This window comes from Galeopterus variegatus, unplaced genomic scaffold (assembly GCF_000696425.1).
Source record: "Galeopterus variegatus unplaced genomic scaffold, G_variegatus-3.0.2 Scaffold6189, whole genome shotgun sequence".
Classification (NCBI taxonomy): domain Eukaryota; kingdom Metazoa; phylum Chordata; class Mammalia; order Dermoptera; family Cynocephalidae; genus Galeopterus; species Galeopterus variegatus.
In genome coordinates this window covers 56,729-82,011 of record NW_007732300.1, presented here as the reverse complement: position 1 = coordinate 82,011, position 25,283 = coordinate 56,729, and the positions used below count along the sequence as shown (strand labels likewise).

Here is a 25,283-nt window from a genome sequence, read left to right as displayed (position 1 = left end):
TCTGCCCAACAGAGTTCCAGTTTCCTCACTTATAAATGAGAGCAATAATAACCACCTCACTGGGTTGTTGTGAGGATTAAATGCAACAACATGCACCCAGCTAGGCACAGAGTGGGTGCTGAGAACACAGTAACTCCCTCCCCACCTCCCTCCTCTGCTCCTACTAACTGGCTAACTGCAAATAGTATCCAGTTTTGCACACCTCCCCACCACACACACACAGAGCACAGTGACAGTGTTCAAATAAGGTTTAATGAGGGAATGAATGAATGAACAAATTCATATTTAAAACCCGCTCATCAAAGGGGCTGAGATCCAGCAAGCCGAGTCTCTTGTGCCCAGACACCTGGAGGTGCATTACTTTCATAAGCGCCAGCTCTGTCAGGGGAGGCCTGCAAATCAAAATCCCCACATCAGATCACGTCAGGCACGATGCAAGCCCAGGCACCCCAGTAGGAAGTGGCCCCCAGTGGATCAGCAGTCACCCCTCCCATGTGTCCTCTCCATCCCTGGCTGCCAGAGCCCACGGGTGCCCAGACAGAAGCCTGCAGCCAGCCCTTCACAGGGTACAAAGATCCCATGCAAGCTTCCCAATGACTCTGTAAGCTGGTGAGGCAGAAATGACCATCCCTTTGTCCAGATGAGAGGATGGAGGTCACAGGGGTAGATCAATTCAATGGAGGTCAGGCCAGAAGGAAGCAGAAAAGATGGGTGTCCTGAATCTCACTCTAAACAGTTTCCCTGTCTTACTTTCCAAGTGCATCGGGGAAGAGTGAGGGCTAGCAGTCTCCTACCCACACCACTGTCACTCAGGATGTCAGAAGGACACACCAGGCTCTCTCAGTACCCTCCACCCTCGGGACATGCCTGTGCGGGACCTTTGTTCATACCTTCAGCACCAGCCCGAACGCTGGCTGAGCCAAGGCAACCAGCCCCAGCCTGGTCTTGGAATACATGATTCTAATAACTTAGGGGGAAATGAGCCAAGTAAAAAGCCCACAACCTCCACAATTCTGAAATGAAGATGTTTTGTTTCCTGTGTTTCTTTTCATGTCCCTTTCTGTTTGAGTCTTAACCCACACATCTTAAGCTAACTGGGTTACGTGTTTCACACAAGCGTACACACAGATGAAGACACAGGACATTCCCGGCAGCCGTAGCTTCCCACGTGGCCCTCTAAAGGCAGTCACTTCCCGACCTCTGTCACAGATATTCCTTTGCCCGTTTCCGAATGCCACACAAATGGACACATATGTCACATAAATGAACGCTATGTTTTCTGTCACGTCCAGCTTCTTGTCCTCAGCATTACGACTGTGAGATTTCGTGGGTGTGGCAGTGGGGCGTTCATGTTCATTGCTAGGCTCATGCTTTCTTTTTCATTTTTGCTTTCTTAAAGGTCACTTCCCACCCATTCCTTATTTTCCCCATCAGCATCACTGACAAAGAGCCGACAGAAGAACACGGACCAGCCCAGCACATTATTTCCTCTCCACCAGTTGCCCGGTTAAGGGTTAAGACTTCGCCATTTGGGTGTGGCAGTGGGGCATTCATGTTCATTGCTAGGCTCATGCTTTCTTTTTCATTTTTGCTTTCTTAAAGGTCACTTCCCACCCATTCCTTATTTCCCCCATCAGCATCACTGACAAAGAGCCGACAGAAGAACACGGACCAGCCCAGCACATTATTTGTGGGTGTGGCAGTGGGGCGTTCATGTTCATTGCTAGGCTCATGCTTTCTTTTTCATTTTTGCTTTCTTAAAGGTCACTTCCCACCCATTCCTTATTTTCCCCATCAGCATCACTGACAAAGAGCCGACAGAAGAACACGGACCAGCCCAGCACATTATTTCCTCTCCACCAGTTGCCCGGTTAAGGGTTAAGACTTCGCCATTACCACACCTGGCAACCAGACTCCACTAAGCAGAGAGCCCCCTCTTGTCTTTGACAGCCACCTGTGCAGGAAGGCTCCTTGCTGAGGTGGCTGCCAGCTCGGGGGGGGCACCAGGGAGGCAGGGAAGGGCTGCCTCTGTGGGTCACCTGCTCCCACAGCCAAAATGTGACAGGAAGGAGATCGGGGTGCTTCTCTCAAGCCAAAGGAAGGATGTGTGCATGGGAAAGCAGGAGGGTGGAAAGAGCTCTCACCCTCCTGCCCAGCTGTAGAGAACCTGAAAGCCACGCCTGACACGCAGCCTCTTACCAATGGTTTCCTCTACCCAGGCCAGGACAAGAGACCTCCTTGCATGACAAGCTCCCTCTCATGCCACCAGCAGACAAACCTTTAAAGAGGTGAAGATGCTGTTAAATGGTGCAGCTGCTGTGGAAAACAGTGTGGCTGCTCCTCAAAAGATTAAGCAACCTGAGTGTCCATCCACAAATAAGGAGGTGGACAAATTGTGGTATATCTACACAATGGAGTATCATCAGCCATAAAAGTAAAGGACAAATGACACGTGCTACAACACAGATGAACCTTGAGGACATTATGGTAAGTGAAATAAGCCAGTGACAAAAAAGACAAATATTGTATGAATCCACTTACACGACATACCCTGAAACTGTCAAATTCACAGCGACAGAAAGCAGAGTGGTGGCTGCCAGGGGCTGAGGGAAGGGGGAGTGCAGAGTTAGTATTTAATGGGAATAGAATTTCAGTTGGGAAAATAAATTCTGGAGATAGATGTTGGTGATGGTACCACAACAATGTGAATGTACTTAATGCCACTGAACTGTGCACTTAGAATGGTTAAAATGGTGAATCTTATGTTATATGTATGTTACCACAATTTCTAAAAAAAAAAAAAATTTAATGGGAAAAAAAGTAAAATGCTGAGAAAAAGTGTCGCACACAGACGCAAGAAAAACGAAAGCAGATATTAATAAGACAAAGTGCAATTCAAGGCAAAAATCATTAAAAAAGACAATGAGGGCTGAGGGTTGCGATCCATTGCCGGACACGGAAAAAGACAAAAGACAAAAAAAAAAAAAAGACAAAGTGCAATTCAAGGCAAAAATCATTAAAAAAGACAATGAGGGCTGTTTTACGTATTTTTTTCAAGAGAGGGTTTGCAGTCCAGTAAGTCCAAAGTGGGAGCAAGGCACAGAAGGGTGCCTTCAGCCAGAGGGAATAACAACAGTAAAAGCCTTCTCTCCCTTCTCTCGCTTGCTCCCAACATCACTCCAAAGAAAAACCAAGATTTGTGATGGGCAAGAAAGCACGCACACTTCCATCAGCCAAGGGAGACCCTATGGCGAAGTCCATGACAGTCCCTCGACTGGACATCTTCATCCACACTTTTTTCACGTCTTGTGATTTTCTGCACAAGTTCCAAGCTCTGAATGACTCCCCCTCCTTTGGCTTCTTGTAAAACAAGGTTCTGCACCTTGGAGGGCCCAGGAACTCAAAATGCCACAGGCCTGAGTTGAGGGGAGGCTGCCAGCCTCCACCCAAGGCTGTCTGGAACCAACACACAGACAGATTCCTCTGCATCTCGGCAATAAAAACAATGACCCCCAGCACCGCAGACTAAATCCCACACCCTCAGCATTATCTCCCTGCCCGCTTCAAAGCAGTGCTATGACAAAGGGACTGCTGGCCCCATTCTACAGATGAGGAAACTGAGGCTCAGAGAAGCCAAGTCATGAGGCTGAGGTCCCAAGCAGGAGGCAAAGCCAGAATTCGAATTTATGATCAAGCAGACTCCAGAGCCCAATTCTTAACCACTAGGCTATGGTGTGCTCCTGAGACATTCAAACCACCTGGGGGACTTCAGAGCCTGGAAACCAGGTAAGGCCTGTGAAAACAGAGAGAGGGCATTCCAGAAGAGGACCCAGGCACTTTTTTGTTGCCAACCTTGAGGCTGGATCAGGTGCACAAAGACATCCCTTAGCAATACACACTCTCATCCGAATGGAGAGTTTTGATAAGAATCTATTCGATCCAACTGCCCAGAGAGGGTAGAAGAAGTTTCACCGTCATCCTCAACTGATAAGAAAAGAAACGTGAGGAACAATCAGAGAGGACATGGACAGCCAAAAGTCACCCAGAGTTAGGCCTAGCAACCAAGCCAACCAGGCCTCATCCTTTGACCCCAGAGAGTCAAACCCCACCAGGTCCCCAGGAACATGCCCTTCGACACAACACCAAGGATGACATTCCAGCAGGCACCAGGACACAGACGGAATTCTCTGAAATCCACGTGGCCTTCCTGCTAGGCCACCACACACTGCCTGCATGCCAACCTGATGCTTGGCCCTTCATTTTTCATTGCTAATTAATTTGGATGGAGATGTCTTTAAAACGAGGCTTACGTCGGGTCCTCCCCACTGTCTGTGAACCAATTTCATTACAACAGAAACTGTGTTGCCAAAATGAGAAATCCCCTCCTTTTCAGGCCTGTGCCCTTGAAGGCATCTTATTAGAAAAGACCATTTCTTAATTAACATTTTTGATCTTTAATCCATTACACATCCCTCTAATCCTGTGTGGAGGTGAGGCTGGCCCACTTCCGCGGGCTGGCTCTGGGCTGCGCGAGGCTGGCAATTTCAGCACTGAGGGCTCGCTCACAGCTGGACTCTGCCGCTCCCAGACACCACCGCTGGTCCAGCCGTGGGTATGTTTCCCGAGCGGGAGCCAGGAACAGGGACTCAGCACAGACACCCCCGGATGGGCAAGTCTGCAGACGAGAGTTTATTTCATTAACCCCTGAACTCCATCTCTTCTCAGCACAGAATGGTTTCAAGCAAAGGCTGTTTTAGCTGATCCGGCTCCCACTAAGCATGAGAGCTACTAGGCTGGTCTTCCTTCACACTCTCACGAATCTCAAATAACTTGACCATATCTATAGAAAGAGCTACTCCCATCAAGGTCACAGGCCCCACTTTGGAAAGCACTGGACCTGCCCAGTGACTCCCTCCTTAAAAGACTCTGGGTTTGGGGGACTCGACCTCTCCTGGTTTCCCTCCTGCCTCCCTGACTACATCTCTCCTGGTTCCAACCTTCATCGTTGATGTGTCCCTAGACCTCAACCCCTTGTTCTCCGTCTACACTCACTCCCCCAGTGGGTGCATCCATCCCAGCTGTAAGTGGCAGCTACACACTCATGACACCCAAATACATCCCAGTTCCATCCTCCCCCTGATCGCCAGACCACACATTCAAGTGCCCACTCTACATCTAACAGGTATCTCAGACTTACCGTGGCCACACTGAATTTTTGAGCCCTGCCACCCGCCGCCAAGTCGCTCTACATTCTGGCAACTCCCCCTCCAGTGCTCCACACTTCCATAAGCAAACCTCCAGCCACTCAGCTGCTCAGGCCAAACACCCCGGAGGCATCCCTGGTTCCTCTTCTTTTCTCATACCCAACATCCAATCCAGTGACAAGTCTGCTGGATCTAGCTCCGAAAAGAAATTCTTACTCTGCCCTCTTCTCACCTCCTGACCTCACCCACTCAGCTGCTCAGGCCAAACACCCCGGAGGCATCCCTGGTTCCTCTTCTTTTCTCATACACAACATCCAATCCAGTGACAAGTCTGCTGGATCTAGCTCCGAAAAGAAATTCTTACTCTGCCCTCTTCTCACCTCCTGACCTCATCCCAGCCCCTCATCTCACCTGGATGAATGCGGGGTCGGCTTCATTACTGTCCCCACACACACACGCCTCTTCCCCACACATGCTAGAGAGACCCATCCAGATATAAATCCGATCATGTTGCTGCCCTGCTCCAAACCCTGCCTGGCTCCCATCAACTCAGAAGAAAGGAAGAACACTGCTCCCGCCCCTCTGCATGGCTCTAAGTCTTCCCCTCAGCACACGGGCCTGTCTAACAGCCCCATACAGACAGCCCATCACTCTCCATCTGGTCACCCTGCTGGTCACCTCTGAATGAAAACACGTCAGGTATTTATTCCTTTACTTTCCTAGCACCACCTTCCCACTAGGCTGTGAGCTCCACGCACAGCAGGGACTTTGTTGTTCCTGTTCACCATCTGGAACAGTGCCCTGCACATAGTAGGTGCTCACTTACCTTTGTGACTGAAAGAATGAGTGAATGAATGAATGAATGAATGGGCCTGAGGGGATTTTCCCAGTGGTGACAGAGGCTCACAGCCATCACTGCCCTGCAAGGAGAGGTCCTACAATAACAGCATTGAGGCTCATCCAGCAGCAGCTGATATCAAGTAGAACTTCCTAGTGATGTAAGTTCTGAGGAACTGTCCATCCATGAATAAAGGCATAGCTTGAGCCTCATGTTGGATGACTAGGGGAGGGAGGGACAAAAAACTATTGACAGTGGGAGGAGAGATGAATCCCAGGAACAATTAAGGGAAAAGGACAAGCTGGAATGTGGCACTCACAGACTCTGAAGGGCCAGCTGGGGGTGCACAGAAAGGGCAGGACCCTGGGACACACTTGTGTGAAGCCTTCACAGAGGGGGGGAAGGCACTGGGCCTCAAAGGACGTACAGCTTCAGAGTAGGTGGGAGGGAGGAGAGGGCGTTCCAGGAGGGAGACACAGCCTAAGCAAAGGCATTGGAGTTAGAATGAAGGACACAAGTGGGGGGATGCCTATAAGAGACCCTTTCTGGGCCTTGTGAAGTCCCCCACCCCAGTCTCGACTCTCCTAGCCAATTGCACCAGTGAGACCCTCCACTGGCACCACCCTGCCTTAGTGCACCACAACTTCCCAAGGTGCTGGTGGCCCCTGAATCTGGCCAGACACAGAGCTGGGCTCAAGTGCAGGGCTCTAGACTCCTGGTCTAGTGCTCCTGACATTTACCACTCCCTAAGCTCCCCATCTTCTGGCCTCCAGAGACCTTGGCCTGAGCCCTGGAAGCCATCGTGCCACAAAGCATAGGTCAAGAGCCCTTCCCCACAGCAGCAGGAGGCTAAGGCACCCAGTTCCCACCTCCCTCTCCCCCGGGCCAGGGCATGGAGGGCTGATGGGCAGCTGGAGAGGTCACAGGGTGGGTGTGGAGGTGCAGAGAGGCCAGTCTTCCCCAACACCAGACAAGCTCCTTTTAGAGAAACCCTGCCAAGGCCAGAGCAGACATCTCCAGGTCAGGCTCCAGCAATTGGGCTGGGGAATGGTGCTCAGGGGAAGACCAAGCATAACACTCATGCTAGAGACAATTCAGTACCCACCACACATCCCCACTGTATTAGCCAGGGTTCTCCAAAGAAATAGAAGCAACTGGATATATGTACAGATATAGAGAAAGAGATTTATTATGAAGGATTGGCTCACACGATTGTGGAGGCTGAGAAGTCCCACCATCTGCCGTCTGTAAGCTGGAGGCCCAGGAAAGCCAGTGGTGTAGGTCAAGTCCAAGCCCAAAGGCCTGAGAACCAGAGGAGCCAATGGTGTAAGTCCCAGTCCCAGTCTGAAGGCCCGAGAAACACGAGTCCCGATGTCTGAGGGCAGGAGAAGATGGATGGTCCAGCTCAAACAGACAGCGTGAATTCCCCCCTTCCTCTACCTTTCTGTTCTATTCAGACCCTCAACAGATTGGATGAAGCCCTTCTACACTGGGGAGGGAGATTTTCTTTACTCAGTCTACCAATCCAAATGCTAATCTCTTCCAAAACACCCTCACAGACACACCCAGAAATAATGCTTTAACAGCTATCTGGGCATCCCTTAGCCCAATCAAGTTGACATATAAAATTAACCATCATACCCGCCCTTGCACACTGATGCATGAACCCTTCATGAACCTGTGGATTGGACACAGGCCCATCCCAGATATCCCAGGTGGGGTCCCAGCTTTGGGGGACAGGAGATGCCAGGTTCTAAAGTCAGCCTATGAGGCAAAAGTGTGAGTCAAAGTTATTCCTGAAAATTCTTTCATCTGCCCTAAGATATGGCTTCCATGGCTTGGGATACAAACATAGAGACAACGACTATGAGATACTTGGTTCATATGTCAGGCACGTGGGACGAAAATGCACATCATAATACCACCCCCCTGAGTAAGCCAGCCCTTTTGACTACAATTACCAACCCTCTTTAAATTGGTATTGCCCTCTTTTTCTGGCAAATATGCATACCTAAATTGAGAGAAGTGAAATGAGTAAGAATGACCTATAAATATGTACATATTGCTGTCAGAAAGATAAGGAGGGAGAAGGGGACCTGTGCTGTAATGCAGCTCTGCCACAAACTTGCTGTGTGACATTGGACAAGACCCCTAGCCTCTCTGAGCCTCAATTTCTGCATGTGAAGATAAGGAATGATAATCATACCTATGGCCAAAGTGCTACTGCAAGGATTCAATGAGGTCATGCCTGTGGAAATGTCTGGTTGAGGGAGGCAAGGGAACAGAGTGACAAGCACAGGGGCCTGGAGACAGGGATCTGATTTCGAATCCTGGCCTGGTCACTTACCAATGACAGATGCTCAGTCTCTGCAGGAGCATGCTGCAAATGCCAGCACAGATGCAAACACACTCCTGGAAGAACCATAGGGGTGCACAACAGCCAGCCCCCAAAGCTATCCCACCATGTGTAGCTGTGGTCCTGCCTGTGCTATGGCCTTCCCCAAGGGCTGGGTCCTAGGCAATCCCTTGAGGTCTCCAGCCTCCGTGGCTTTGCAGAACACAGGGATTGTGGCTGGAATCCCAGGCTGACCACCTCTCTTTCCTTTCTCTCCACGTCTGGAGAAGGCATTTCCTCCCTCCCTAGGTCAGGTTTCTACCCAGACAAAAAATCCCCCCAGGGCCTCCAGAGAACAGCTCACCATGGAAACTCCACAAGGCATCCACCAGACTGGGTAAGTGACCACTGGCAGGCCTTACCCAGGCCAGGCCCACAGTCCTTCCCACGGGGAGAGGAGCAGGACAGGAAAAGGGAAGGGGGCTCCAGCTGGACTTTGTATCTCAGGCACAGAACAACGTGCACACAGAGCAAAGAGTGGATGAGTGCCGAGTGTGTTTAGGTGTGTGTGTGTGAGTGTGTGTGTGTCTTTTGGCAAGTGTGTCTACAGAACATAAAGTGGTGGAAAGACCCTGAATTAGGAGCCCCAGCCACAAGCCCTCTAACCTTTCTGAGCATCCATTTCCCTAACTGTACCCCTCTTGGAGATTGGATTCTACTCAAATAAAATGATAAATACAATAATCCTGTAAAAACTAAACAAGGGGTGGGCATTACTAGATGAAAACCCTCTGGCCTGTCTGCATAAACCACAGCCAAATTACAGTCTGGGCAGAGGAGAAGGGAACCATGAGTGAGAGGTCTGCAGCTGTGGAGCTCAAAGCATAGGATGTAAACAGAGCTTCCCAAACAGTGTTCTAAGACTCCATGAGTGGAGGATAGGTGATCTCAAAAAAAGGGGTGGGGGATAGTTTCGGAGGTCAAAAAAAAAAGGTTGGAAGAACCTTTCCTAAGACTCACAGGCATATCGAGGGCTCCTCCAGGTCCTGCCTTAAAGAAACCCACTTAATTGCTTTTAACCAGGCACTGAACAGCTGCCCCATCAGCCCCAGGATGCAGGTGGTTAAGGCAGCCCTCATCTCTGTCCAGCCCCTCCAGGCTGTAATGCATGGAGCTCCAATGCTGTGGTGTGCACTTAGGCCCCAAGCATTCTTCCAGGGTCAATTTAAGAAAGAACTCTAGGAAAGACGTTTCTGTACTGCATGCCAAATTGTTACTGAGATAGTGCCTGTTGTTTGTTCAATGATTAATGAGGATCCGCACAATAAATTCCTCAGCATTCAGTGCCAGCAGAAAAACATTTGTCTGTCCCAAGTGCTTAAATCAGACAGAGGCCTTCATTCTATTTCCTCTTTGGCTTAGGCTGCCAGGAAGCTCAGCTGCAGAACTAACCCTTACCTTAGGTTTCTGACATAAGTAGTCTTTTCGTCTACTATTTTAGCTGCCCAGTGGTGCATGGGCCACCTCACATCCTTTCATTAACAATCACCACAGTTAGCATTTATTAAGTGCCTGCTCTGTGCCAGGCACTGTGCTGAACATGTGACATCTACTCTCTTGCTTGCCCTCATAGCTACACCACAAGGCAGGGGCTTCATTATCACCACTCTGCAGGTCAGGAAACGGGGCCCTGGAAGGTGCAATGACCAAGTCAAGTCCATTGTCACAGCTAATAAGCTCAAAACTTGTGCTGTGTGTCACCTACTCACTGTCTGTCTCTTCACTCCAGAATATGAGTCCTGGAGGGCAAGGACTGCATTAAGTCCTTGTGGCCCCGTAAGGCCCAACAGACACCTGACAATAATGTGATGAATGAATTAGTGGTGAACCCAGGATTGAAACAAAGGTCTGTTTGCTTCAAAACACACGATCTTAACTTTTCTGTCTGCAGGGATTGGTAAACCTAACCCTAACCTTAACCTTAAACGTCACCCTAACCTTATCACTAAATCTAAGCTTACCTCTTGCACAATCCCCAATTAATTAACTAATAACCAATGAAATGTTCCCTGCCTGGCCTTGTCCTCAGCTCTGTGGGGTGAGCGCTCAGGACACAAAGGCTCGAGCCAGCCACAGAGACAAGATGCAGGAGCTTGGGTGACAGCATGGACTCTCAGCACAGATGGTGGGAGCACATGAAGTCTGCAGCAGGGATTGGGGATCTGGGATGGGGTTCAGGGGTCGGTTTTCCCCTCCCAGGAAGCTTGGGCAGACCAGAGTAAGGCAGGCCTGGGCCGGACAGACCTAGAGTAGCGGACACCGGGCAGAAAGGCCGGGGCTGACCCCCACACACAGAAGCGGCTGCTCTGGCCTGCAAGGGCTGACCCAGCGGGTGGGGAGGAGATGCCCTGTCCCGCTTCCTGCCCGTTCCTGGCTGGCCAGGAGCCCCACAGCCAGCACAGGAAATAACAAGGGCCCCCAGAGACCGCCCAGGCGGGCCCTGCTCCGAGGCCACCCGGGGAGGGAAGGAGGCTATTGTCAGCCTTTGTTTCAGTTTCCCCAGTATTACCCGGGCTCCAAGAGGCCACTGGGAGCTAACAAAGCTTACCCCCAACCCGCAGCTGTCCAGCCGCCCCCAGCTCTGACCCTGGGGACAGGCCCACCGGGCTCCTGGGCTCTTAAAGCAGCAGGTGCAGGGTGGAAAATGAAGTCATGTGCAAGTTGGGAAGAAAGGTGGTGTGTGCGGGCCAGAGCTGGCCAAACAGGGACAGACAGATGGGCGCCGGAGTCCAGGTCCACACCCAGTCAGCCCAGCACTGGGCCCAACAGCAGGGGAGCAAATCTTGGATGGAAAGAATGTTGAAGGCCCTAAGGGTACAACAAAGAAACCCAAGAAAGAAAACAGAGAGCAAAGAGACAACCTAGACATCTTGTATGCCCGCCTGGGTGACATCCCAGAAGCACGTTTTTTTCTGCTCATCTGCAAGCCTAGGGGTGTGAATGAGTGTACAGTGCACACAAGTGCATGTCTCTGTATGTGCACATGCTTCTGAGTGCACATGTGCATGTGTACATGTGGGGGCATGTGCAAACACACCCATATATACATGTATGGGTGTGCATGTGTGCACATTTGTGTTTGCAGGTGTCTGTGTGGATGTGCATGTACACATGTGCATGCACTTGGCTGTGTGTTCATGTGTGTGAATATCTGTGCATGAGTTGCATGTGTGTGTTGTGTACAGAGACAAACATGTGAAGGCCTGTATATGTGAATGTGCATATTGTGGGGAGGAGTGCAGATGTGTGTGTACACGTATATGTACATGTGCATTGTGGGGGGCATGTATGTGCAAGTGTGTATGTGTATGAATGTGTGTATGCATGCTCATGTTTGTGTGTACACGTATGTGTGTGGTGTGTGTGCACATGCATGCATGCACAATGACTTGTGAGTTTACACGTCACCACTGATGAGCACTCTCAGGCTTGTGCCTATCAGCAGTCGCTCATTCCCACAACAACCCTGCAGCCTCTCACTAGCGGTGTGTCACTACAGTGACCTCATTAGGGCTCTTAGCACATTCTAGTGCACCTTATTCCACAAAGATGCAGAAAGTCTCCACAGAGTGTCAGCAACTGTGAATCAGCAACTACCGAAAGTGAGCCCTAGACTCAGACAAAACCCCAACTAGCTGTGCAGCACTTGCTTGTGCCTATCAGCAGTCGCTCATTCCCACAACAACCCTGCAGCCTCTCACTAGCGGTGTTTCACTACAGTGACCTCATTAGGGCTCTTAGCACATTCTAGTGCACCTTATTCCGCAAAGATGCAGAAAGTCTCCACAGAGTGTCAGCAACTGTGAATCAGCAACTACCGAAAGTGAGCCCTAAACTCAGACAAAACCCCAACTAGCTGTGCAGCACTTCACCAGTTGCTTTACCTCTCTGAGCCTCAGTTGCTCATTTGTGAGAAGGGAATGATAATACTTCCTACCACCTGTGGGCAACAAGGCTTAAGTGGGACACACATGTCAGGTGCACAGACCCCTGCCTGGCACCAAGTGAGTGCTCACTGGATGGCTATTATTTTTTAATTGTTATTATTATTAGAGTATGTAGTGGATTGAATTATGTCCCCCCAAACTCCCTGAAACTTGAATTGTGTCCCCCAAATTTTATGTATTAGAAACATAGCCTCCACTGTGACTGTTAAGAGGGTGGAAGATCCTGTTATGGTAATTGAAAGGTGGGGCCTTGAAGAGGTGATTGGACTGTAGGACCATGTCATAGTGAATGGATTAATAATGGTGGTCAGGGGCGTGTTTCTGAGGGCTTTAAAAGGAGAGTGAACGTGGAGGTTAGCTCTCTCTGCTCTCTCTGCTTCTGCCATCTTGCAACGTGAGACCCCTGGGTCACTGTCACCACCATCAAGACCCTCACCAGATATGTTCCCTGGACTTTGGACTTCCTAGCCTCCTAAACTGTAAGCAATAAATTTTGTTTTCTTTCTGAATTACCCCATTCTAGGTATTTTGTTATAAGCAACAGAAACAGACTAATACACAGTGCTAATTGCTGAGGAGAAAATGGTGAGCAAAACAGGCACTGTCCCTGTCCCCACATGCTTGCAAGGTTTGCAAGGCATTTAGCCCTAAGAAGTAGAATGGCGTGAGTAAAATGTATCGTGTTTACCAGATACACTACCATTCTAAAGTGCTAACTACTATCAACTTTGGCCAGCAGCCATGAGTTAAAGCAATCAACCTCAACAAAGGAAAAAATTATTGTCCATGTGTTCCGGGGAAGCAAGGTTGGTTCAACATATGCAAATCAATAAATGTGATATATCACATCAATAAAATCAAAGACAAAGATCATATGATCATCTCTATAGATGCTGATCATTTGACAAAATTCAACATTCGTTCATGATAAAGATTCTCTTCAAGTTAGGTATAGATGGAAAGTATCTCAACATAATTAAAGCCATATATGATAAGCCCACAGCCAATATCATCCTGAATGGGGAAAAGATGAAAGCTTTTCCCTTAAGAACAGGAACTAGACAAGGATACCCACTCTCTCCACTCCTATTCAACATAGTGTTGGAAGTACCAGCCAGAACAATCAGAAAAGGGAAGGAAATAAAGGGCATCCAGATTGGAAAAGATGAAGTCAAACTGTCCCTGTTTGCAGATGATATGATCCTATATATCAAACAGCCTAAAGCTTCTACAAAAAAACTCTTAGAGTTGATAAATGATTTCAGCAAAGTTGCAGGATACAAAAATCGACACACAAAAATCAGTAGCATTTCTATACTCAAACAATGAACATGCAGAAAAAGAAATCAAGAAAGCCTGCCCATTTACAATAGCCACCAGGAAAATAAAATACTTAGGAATAAAATTAACCAAGGATGTGAAAAATCTCTACGATGAGAACTACAAACCACTATTGAGAGAAATTAAATAGAACACAAGAAGATGAAAAGATATCCCATGCCCTTGGATTGAAAGAATTAACATTGTGAAAATGTCCATACTACCCAAAGTGATCTACAGATTCAATGCAATCCCCATCAAAATTCCAATGACATTTTTCTCTGAAGTGGAAAAAACTATCCTAACATTTATATGAAATAACAAAAGACCACGAATAGCCAAAGCAATTCTGAGCAAAAATATAAAGCTCGAGTCATAACACTACCTGACTTTAAACTATACTACAAAGCTATAATAACCAAAACAGCATGGTACTGGCATAAAAACAGACACGCCAGTCAATGGAACAGAATAGAGAATCCAGAAATCAACCCATACATCTACAGCCATCTGATTTTTGACAAAGGCACCAAGTCTACACACTGGGGAGGAGACTGCCTCTTCAGCAAACGGTGCTGGGAAAACTGGATATTCATATGCAGGAGAATGAAACTAGACCTGTACCTCTCACTATATACAAAAAAAATAATGATTTTTTTTAACCAGACAGGCATCAGTTATCCAGGTTCAGCCTAGTCACTTTTGGCTTGTGTGTGTGTGTGTGTGCACATGAATGCACACCTGCCAGCACGTGCAGGGATTTTAAGGAAACATCAGCTGAGATGACATTAGCCTAACTACCCTGTGGGCTGCCCACAGCCTTCCACAGGACACTGGATGACACAGCACTGACCACACCTGACCCAGGAGCTGGGCCCTACAGACTGTCCACCCAGGAAGCCAGAACCAGCCAGGACTAGCCAGGCAGCATGGTCAGGCTGACAGTGGCCATTTCCTACTGGGCATTGACCCATAGCTGCACAGTCCATGTGTCCAGCCCCACCCTCAGAAGAAGCCTGATCACATGACAGCCTCAGAGCCTCTGCTCTTCAGAGCAGACCCTGCCCACCTCCCACCAACCTTCACCCTACACCAGCCTTGCCCATCTGGGAAACAAGCCATGCCCCACCAACCAGGGTCATCATGAGCAAGGACGAGCCCCTGAAGACTTGGTTCTACCCCAGTTCCATCTCGGTTTCATAAGGGTCAAAGCAAGATTGTCTTGTCCACTGTGGCCATACCCAGAGATTGCCAGTCAAGACAGGGGAGAATGGCAGGAGGTGTGACACAAGGAAAGGGCCCATCTAAGCTTTTCTGTCACCCACCCAGGTCCAAGCTCAGAGCTAAGCTCCAATCCAAGCTGCCCTCAATGTGTTGTAAACAGCAAAAGTAAAGGAGCAGAGGACCAGGTGGCACCTTAGGGGCTAAGTACTCCACATGGTTTCCCTCTCATAATCCTTAAACTGACCCTAGGAAGGAGGACGATTATTTTAAGGAGATGGAAGGACAGAGAGGTTATGTAACTTACTCAAGGTCATACAGCTAGTAAGTATCTAGACCTCAAACAGATTTTGCTCTTAATGAAAATCTGGCCCTGAACTGCCAAGGGCAAATTCAGATGAAGAGGTGGAGGTGAAGTTCTACACCTTGGCCAACATTTGCCAGGTACCTGTCAATAGCCAAGCCATGCCTGGGCTCTGGGGACATAGAGAATCAGACATGGTCACTGTCCCCAATGAGTGAGCAGAGCAGCAAAGGGACTAGGCACAAGAGAAGGAATATTATAACCAAGCAAAGGGCACTGGGGACCAGGATAAGGTGGCCCCCAAGGCTCAGGGAGCACAAAGAAAAGCACAAAAATTATGGCAGGGCTATCATGGGAAACTTCCCGGAGGAGGTGTCATTTAGGCTGAGCTACAAAGGATGAGAAGGAGCTCCACAGGAAGAGGGCCCAGCAAGAGCAAAGGCCAAGGGGCGCAGGCAAGCCATAGTCCAGCAGCATCAGCATCACCCCAGAGCTCTTTGGAAATGCAAAAGCTCAGGCCCCACCCAGACCTGCAGTCAGAATGTGCATTTGGACAAGGTCACTGGATTTGCACGCATGTTCAAGTCTAAGCAGCGCTGATGTAAACCTGCCCAGGGCACACAAGGCTGGGTAACACCAGGAGCGCAGGATGCGCAATAGCCTCCTCCCAACCCCCGCAAAATGCATGAGGAATGATGTCATCATCACCCCACCCACACACACCCACACACACACCCACGCCTGACTGTGGCCCTGATTTAAGGCCAGGCTTCAAGTCACCAAAGAAATGTTGATGTCCAATGTCCACCAGAAGGGTCCTAGGGTCCTAAAGGAAGGGTTAACACCACGGAGGTGACTCCTGTCCTCAAAGAGCACCTAAGCTTTGCAGAAAGTAGAACCAGCCTCTCTTTGTTATTAAAATACTCATTACTGATGTCTCCTTAAAAGCCTGACAGCAGCGGGATAATAGGTTTCCTGGAGAGGACAGCCCCACATCAACCAGGCCGGGAACCAGGCAACTGCACTGCAAAGAGCAAGGGTCCAACGCAGCCCACCTGCTGAGCACCAGGTTGGGACACAAGACTAATGACACAGAGCCCCCGCCATCCAAGAAGCCCCAAGTCCACGGAGAGAGAATGGAAATCATCAAGACCAGCCCAGCTCTGTAGAAGTGAAGCCATCAGCCACAGCAGAGGGGAGGAAAGGAAATGTCACTCATACATGCCCTAGGCACCAGCACACTTGAGTCCTGACCACACACGTGCACATGGATGCATGGGCTCGGCACATACAGGTGCACAGCAGGCATGTCCAAGAGGAAGCCACATAGAGTGTAGCCCAGCAGGAGAGCCAGAGGGAAAGGGTGGGCAGGAAGCACCACATCCTCCTTGGAGAACTGGTCCATGTCAGCCCCAGAGGGCCCAGCATGCAGCACCACCAGGCTACAGGGGCTCAGAGGCACCAGGGGCCTCCCAGGGGTTCGAGTCAGGGCTGCAGCTACCTGGGCATACTCGCATGCTCACTCACACACACACAGGAGTGCATGTATTCATGCGCATGCATGGCACAGACGCCTGACCTCGTGGACTGCTCACCATGGTAACAGAGTGGCCACCTCTCAGCTCAAGTCACCTCCTGAAGGTTTCTGAGGACTCCTGTGCTTGGGGGAAGCAGCTCTAACAAAGGCACAGCCCAGACCAACCTGGCCGGGGGTCCATGGAGCCGACGGGCCAGCACATGCCTGCCACTCTCCCCCAGTGAGCTCGGGGCCACCACGTCTCTCTACCCAGCCTGCCTGGCTCCACTCAGCTCAACTCCCCACAGACTCCCCAACCGAGCTAATGAGAAACTCCCCAACTGGCCCCATATAAAAATGCATTTCATAAGTTTTTTAAATGCTGGGAAATTCTACATTTATTTAGTGAGACTTTTCTGCTCCTTTAAAATGTCCCCTGGTCCACGTCAAGAAGAGGACTGGATTGGGGGCTCAAGCACAAAAGGTGGACAGCACCTGCCAAGCCAGTCTGGAGCAGAGCCTGGCAGTTCCCACCATCAGCCACAGCAATGGGACCCGGAGCCAGTGTCCTGGGGAGAGGGGTGGGACATCCTTCCTGGTGCACCCCATGTATGAGGGTCACTCAGGAAAGAATTCGCAGTGGGAAGAAGGGAGAGTGAGGCAGTCTCCCCAGCCTTGATTTGAGGATTGAAAGAAAAAGTTTAACGGTGCCGGGAGCCCCTAAGAACAACTCCAGAGGGGGAAAGGACCACCCACACAGAAATGTTCACCATGGCATTACTTACAAGAGCCAGAACGTAAATGCTGCCCAAATGTCCAATGGAGGAGAAGCAGTTAAGGGGATTGATGCCCATCCTTTCAATGACCGTGAGGACAGCCACCAAGGTGGAAGGCCATGCAGGTCCAAGGATTAATGGAAGCTCAGATCTGATGGGGGCCACAGCAGAGCACCCTGCACCTCATCTAGCTAGAAGGTATGTTTATACATGGATGGAGCTAGAAAGAGGCTGAGAGAAACGTGAACAGCAAGTGCACAGAAGCACAGGGCTGGGGGTGGAGTTTCTGAGAAGTAGATGAAATAATAAATACACGCTCCAGCCAAACACTAGCAGGCAAGGGAGTGGGCTCCACGTAGGTTCAGCAGCAGCTGGACTGTATAGAGCGGCCTCCCCTCCCTGCAGTGATAGGTGCAGTCTTCCAGACATTTCTGTCCACTTCACCAGCCAAAATTTGGAGGTGAAGAACTGTACGGGGTGAGGAGCCTGCCGTCTTGATCAGGAGTGGGCACCTGACCACTCTCCCTACCCCACCCCTTACCCAGATAGGATAAAGAGAAATGAGAGGCTTCCAGGCACCCTTCTCAAGGGGCCCCCAGGACACCACACACCCAGATGCCAGCTCCAATCTCCCACCTAAGCATGTCCCAGAAGCTGCAGCCCTAACCCAATCTACAGGTGGCAGGGGCTCAGGGAAGTGAGTCCCCACAGACAGCCTGGTCCACAGTGTTTTCCAGGCCTGGTCTTTGAAGATGGGAAGTATGTGAAAGATCTTCAAAGCGCACACCTCCTCTCCTTCTGGGCAGCAAAACAGGAGGCCTGGCTCCGGTTAGACTCTTCCACCTGACCCACAAGTGACCTGGGCACAGAGCTGCCCCCCCCCACTGTGTCTCTGGGTCTCCCCTAAAACAAAGTACCTGGACCAACATTCTCAGAGGCAGGTTTGCCTTCAACAGTTGACATGGGACACTCATGCATGAGTTGCATAGGTTCATATCCCTGCTCTGCCACTTCCTGGCTGTGTGACCTTGAGCAAGTGGCTAGTATCTCTGTGCCTCATTTTTTCATCTGTATGTGAAAAGCAATAAGCAGGAGATTTGACTCCTAGAAGCACCTCGTACATGGGAGTGATAGTTTCCATTAACCAGGACAATGAGACTTCTCACATGGCAGGAAGGTCTAAAACTCTCGGCACAGGCCGGCCCGTGGCTCACTTGGTAGAGTGCGGTGCTGATAACACCAAGGCCACGGGTTCGGATCCTATATAGGCAGCACCGAGGGTTGCGATCCCGTTGCCGGTCCCGGTCCGGTACGGGGGCGACACTGAGGGTTGCGATCCGTTGCCGGACACGGAAAAAAGACAAAAGACAAAAAAATAAAATAAAAAAAAAATAAATAAAACTCTCGGCACAGGCCGGCCCGTGGCTCACTTGGTAGAGTGCGGTGCTGATAACACCAAGGCCACGGGTTCGGATCCTATATAGGGATGGCCGGTTTGCTCACTGGCTGAGCGTGGTGCTGACAACACCAAGCCAAGGGTTGAGATCCCCTTACCGGTCATCTTTAAAAAAAATAAAAACAAAAATAAAATAAAACTCTCGGCACAGTTCAACCCCAACAAGGTCTCAGACTGCTGGGCCATCGCAAAAAAAGTGATATCAAACATCTTTCTCAAACCACAGCTTGTCTGTCACCATGCCAGAAATAAACTTAGCTGATCTGCCCAGGCATTGATATGAAGCATTTGTCAACAAATTCACTGCGTCCTATCCCTGGACTGCCTCTCAGAGCCCCTCCACTGCATCTCCCCTGGCTCGTTCCAGAGCAGCCACATGGAAGGAAGAAGCCCAACCTGTCCCAGAGCCCAACCTGGAGAGGTGGGAGATTCCAACAAGACTGTGACTACACAGCTATACAAAGATAAGCACCTTCAGCTCCCAGCTCAAATTTGGTGACAGGGGAAGGGGAGGCAAAGCTTCCTGTGGTTAGGTTGGTTCCCTGAAACCCCACATTGTACAGCTCAGGATCATGCATGTCATTCTGGCACCTGCCACTTAGAGACCTCATTCCAAAGGGCTTTCAGGAAAAAGGAGGAAGCGCTGAAGGGAGGATGGGCTGCCAGGCGGGGATGGGCAGGAGAGAGGGAGAGAGGAAACATTGGCAGGAGGATGGGTCAAGGGCGCCAGAGGCCCAGGACATCAAAACTAAGCAGTGGCCCCTTGGTAAGCCCACTCTTAGCAACCTCCTCCTAATCAGTGGCCAGGCCAGAACCAGCCAGTGTAAGGAGTTTCTTTGGCCTAAACAATATTTCTTAAAAATAAGTTGTCCAAAGTGAGATACTTTCTACTAGGAAGGCCAGAATCAAAAGAAACAAAAAAGGGAAAATAACAAGTGTTGGCAAAGATGTGGAAAAACTGGAATCCTCATACATTGCTGGTGGGAATAATGCTGCAACTGGTGAGGAAAACAGCTTGGTGGTTCCTCAAAAAGCTCAACATGGACTTACCACGTGCCCCAGCAACTCCACTTCTGGGAATATGCCCAAAAGAACTGAAACCAGGTGTTCCAACAAAAACTTGCACTTGAATGTTCACAGCGGCACTGTTCACAACAGCCAACAAGTGGAAACAACTAAACGTCCATCAACGGATGAATGGATAAACAAAATGTGGTACATCTACACAACGGAATATTTTTTCGGCCATAAAAAGGGACGCAGGACAGATATATCCTACCACATAGATGTACCTAGAAAATATTTGGATAAACAAAATGTGGTACATCTACACAACGGAATATTTTTTCGGCCATAAAAAGGGACGAAGGACAGATATATCCTACCACATAGATGTACCTAGAAAATATCAGGTTAAGTGAAAGAAGTTAGCCAATAAAGACGACATATTATCTGATTCCATTTTTAGGAAATGTCCAGGATTAGCAAATCTATAGAGATAGCAGATTAATGGTTGCCTGGGACTGGGGGCTGGAAGGTTGGGAGGATAGCTAAGGGTGCAGGGTTTCTTTCTGAGGTCATGAAAATGTTCTAAGTGGACTGTGGTGATGGTTGCACATCTCTCCGAGCATATTAAACTCCATTGTACACCTTAAGTGGGTGAATTGTATGATGTATGAATTACATCTCAATAAAGCTGCCTTTAAAAACATACCAGTTGCTAGGGCCGGCCGGGGGCTCACTTGGGAGAGTGCGGTGCTGATAACACCAAGGCCAAGGCTTCAAATCCCTATATAGGGATGGCCGGTTAGCTCACTTGGGAGAGCGTGGTGCTGACAACACCAAGTCAAGGGTTAAGATCCTCTACTGGTCATCTTTAAAAAAAAAAAACAAAAATACCAGTCGCTATTTTTTTTCTTTTTTTAAATACAATGATTTCAAATGAAAATCTAGCTTTCTGGCTTCTCTCTTAAAAACTCAGAAGATCTGGCAATTCTACCCCAACCAGAATTGTGGCAATTCATGGAACAACCAGCAGGAGCCGAGGGACGGCCTTTCCTTTAACAGGGTCTGTGCCGCGGCACGTGCCCAAACTATCAATTCACCTGCATCACCAGCCTGCCTCAGGTGGGCCTTGGAGCTTGTGACCCTGGTGGGCTTCCCCATTTGCACATTTGCATTTCCACATTTCTGAGAGGCTTGAACCTACGCTGTCAAGGTAGGGAGAAGACGGGGTTGAGGGTAACCCATGAACTCCCCTGAAATCACATACAAAACTCTGTGTGTGTTTGGGAGGAGAATCCACATACTTCCATGAGATGCTCCAAGGCATCTATGACTCAAAACAGGCTAAGAACTCCTGCTTAAATTGTCCCATTAGGCCTGTCCCCCCACCACACACACACACACACACACACACACACACACACACACTTTATGGACCAGAAAAATCAGGATCCAGTGAGAAATGACTTGTTTACAACCCCACACCCACGAGGCACCCCCATAGCTTGTCTCTGAATGCAGCACTCTTTCCCCTGGGGTCCCCCCATATTTGCCAGCCAAGAGGCAACAGTGGGCTGGCGCTCTCTCCTCCCAAGCCCCCTCTGCAGGCCGGAGAATATTGCTGTGAGCTGATCATTTGCTCCCTCCCCTGCCAGGCAAGGCCAGGCTCTCCATCATTGTCAGGGCCCCAGCTCGAGGGCACGGATGGAACCGGCTGTTTTATTCCTGGGGGTACGCAGCCACAGAGCCCCCACCAGCAGGGGAGGCTAGGGGAGGCCAGGGGTGAGTGCAGAGCACACTGCACATTCTGCTTCTTTATTGGGGTTCTCCATCACACTCCCAGACCTAGGGCAAAGTGAGGGAAGGGAAAGGAATCATGAAAAGTTTGCACCCTGGGCCAGCTGGGCCCCCACAAAACAGGGGCGCCTTCATGCCTTACAGCTCTCCACTCCTGGTAAAATGCTCGCAGCCCACGGCCACCTTGGGTCCTGGTGAGCAGAATGCACCTGTGTCCTGCAGCCATGGAGCCTGTACCACCAGGGACCTTCCAGAAGCCCCCACAGTGCCACACCTTCAGGTCTCTGCTCAGCTCTCCACCTCCTGATGCCAGGTGGTACAGAGGTTAAACCACAGGCTCTGGGGTCGGGGGGCTTGGGTTCAAGTCCACAGCTCGATGGCTGGGCACCATGGATTTGCTACTGTACTGCTCCAAGCTTCCTTCCCTCATCTGCCAAATGAGAATGGCAATTCTCAGTAGAAGTGCCAAGGGTGGATTGGGGAGGTTTTGCTCCCCCATAATCTTCCCTGGCACCTGCCCCCATTCTGATGTGGCCAAGTGACATTTTCTCGCTTTAATGAAATGCATTAGACAAAAGCAGCTTCAACCAGGCCTTTGGCCCTGTCCTCCACCAGATGGCCGCCCCTAAAACCAGACCCCAGAGAAATGAGGGAGATGCTGCTGGAAACGGCACCCAACTCACAGAGCTGTCGTGATGGTTGAACAAGATACTGCAGGTAACATGTTCACTCCATGCCTGGCACATACCAAGTAAGTGCTCAATAAATGTGACACCAGCCTTGTCCAGGGCTGCCCTCCCACACTGACTTCATCCTGCCACCCAGGATTTGAGCCATCTCACAAGCCCCACGCTCAGGGAATATACACGGACTTTAATAGCCCAAGCCCAACGGAAGTGGGAGGGAAATGTATCACATGCATGTGTTATTTAAAAATCATCAGAAATGGGCCAAGAAAACAAAACAACCCATGGCCGGCTGCAGGTTACCCACTGCTCTGGGTATCAAGGGATGCTCTGCCCTTCCTTTCCCCATCACTGAGCAGATAATCCAAAGCTGACTAGCGCCATGGAGAGCCAAGCTGTGGAGTCCCCGGGGGGCCAGAGGGGACTCATCAGGAGTACACATCTTCCTGCACATGGATGCAGGGCATGCTCAGCTCTTGGCTGGCAACTGGTAAATCTCACAACTTCCGCCATTCCCAGGCACCCCAGATAAGCCCTAAGACTGGCCATCCCACTATGGAATCGCAGAACTGCAGACTACAGGGCCCCCACCATGACATCAGCCTTGCCTTCTGCAGACTGGGATGCCACCCGGGTGCACACTCCCCCCCCCCGCTCAGGGCTCTCTGCCCACCAAAGCCACAGCCAGTGCCCTCCCACACCCCACTGCTGTTCCCATCTGTCCTCATCACCTCCGGCACCACTGGGAAAGCAGCTGAGAAGGAGGACCTTATATGGACAACACCAGGCTTTGCGCTTTCCTGGTTCAGGGGTTGGGAACACAGCAGGGGTCCTCTTCGGAGGCTGGCGGCAAGACAGAGCACATGCACCCCCATGTCCGTCAGGAGGCCTGAATCTCTGACACATGGAGCTTCACAGTCTCACTGCATCTGCCCCACACAGAAGGATACAGGGCAGGGGGCTGTGCAGTCCCTTCCCCCAGCCTCCTGTCCTACCCAGCACTGACCCCAAGGCCTGTCCTAGCCCTGGATGTTGCTTCCCAGAACTTGAGCACCACCCACCATTGTGGCTTCAGACAGGGCCCCTCCCTGTAGAGGGAGCCCCTGTCATAGGAGCCAGGACACCTGCAGACACAACATTGCCCAAGTCTGGGTCAGCCAGGACCCTGCAGACTCTCCAAGAAACAGCCAGATCTGCTGGAAAGAGCACTGGAGCAGAAGTCCAGAGACCTGGGTTTGAGGGCTGACTCTCTGCCCCTTCTTCTTGCAATCTATACCAGCACTTCCCAAATGTCAGTTATTTGTGAACCATCTTTATGATTTTTGCTGAATCTAAGTATTATATACTATTACTTAAGTTGTTCTTGTCAACTCACTTAATTTTTTCTCTCAAGTGAATTTAGCACCACATAAGTCATAAATGTCTATAAAATCACAAATTAAATGTGTAACCATTAAAATGTTCAATGTTCAGGCCGGCTCGGTGGTGCACTGGATAGTGCGCCGCTTGGGAAGCGCGGTGGCACTCCCGCCCGAGGGTTCGGATCCCACATGCGGACCGGTTCCCGCTCACTGGCTGAGCGAGGCGCGGGAGCAACACCGAGGGTTGCGATCCCGTTGCCGGTCCCCGGTCCGGTGCGGGGGCAACACTGAGGGTTGCGATCCGTTGCCGGACACGGAAAAAGACAAAAAAATAAAAAAATTAAATTAAATTAAATTTAAAAAAAATAAATGTTCAATGTTCATACACCTGATGCCTAAAACCACATTTTTGGAAATACTGACCCACAGCAAATCTCTCTTCTTGCCCCAGTTTCCGCAACTAAAAAGAGCAGAAGATTGGACTAACTGACTCCTTCGTAGATCTCCTCATGCCTCAAGATTCTCCAAGACTGGACTGGCTCTAGCTCCACCATGAACCCAGAGCTGGCTGGTCAGGATCCTGGGACAGGCCTGGCACAAGGCAGGGGAAGGGACAGGAAAGGAGAGCCTTGCACCTGCTGGACAGGGAACCGGGGCTCGCATTGAGAAGAAAGGCTCTGGCTGGATGGGCACAAACAAGAAAGCCCAACCCCACTTAGGAGTTCCCAAGGACCCCAAAGCCACTTCCAACCTCAAACTCCATAGGCTGCTCCAAGTTATAAAACTTCACAGTTAGAAAATCCTCATTTATCCAACTCTTTGTATAGCTGGGAAACTGAGCTGCAGAGAAGAGAAAGAGCTTATGTGGAAAACCCAAGTCCCCCCATCATCACATTACCCCATCACCCCAAATAGCCACACACCCCACAAGTCTAGGCCCCCTCTATTACCTCCCCTCAGAGGCATGAGCTCAGGTCTGCCAGCCCTGAGAGTGCAAAGTAGCCCCTTCCAGGAAGGGAAATGGAGAACTTCTGATTTAGATTGGAGTTTAAAAGTCCTATTAAAGTGGCTTTTATGCAATTAGATTGGAATGAATGTGCAGTGACGCCCATAGCAGGGAGCTTCAAGGCCTGTGCAGTGGGAGAAATCGCCGCCCATCTGAATGGTGCCCACAAGGAGGAAACGTGGCCCTCGGGAGAATAAGGGCATATTAGTCTCCATATGTAATAGATTTTATTGACCATATGGAACTGATATAAAAATCGTGTTGCACAGGGTAGTCTGGACTGGAGACAGGAATGTGACACAAAGAATACCATTTCCATAACCAGCTGGGTGGCTTTCTGAATTCCTGGGCCAGCCCCCCAGGACTCCCACCAGCCCCTGGGCATTTACCTGCTGCTGTCACGGAGGAATCCCAGGCCAGCGAGAAGTCCGAGGCCTCCCCCTCTTCAACT

General features: G+C 50.0%; 1 long non-coding RNA gene across 1 annotated transcript; it reads right to left on the bottom strand.

Moving 5' to 3' along the window:
- Positions 1–233: 233 nt before the first annotated feature.
- LOC103605948 lies at positions 234–25,283 on the bottom strand. Its single transcript, XR_551834.1, has 2 exons — positions 25,222–25,283; positions 234–392 (listed from the first exon to the last, which is right to left on the bottom strand). It is a non-coding gene; the product is annotated as an uncharacterized LOC103605948 (long non-coding RNA).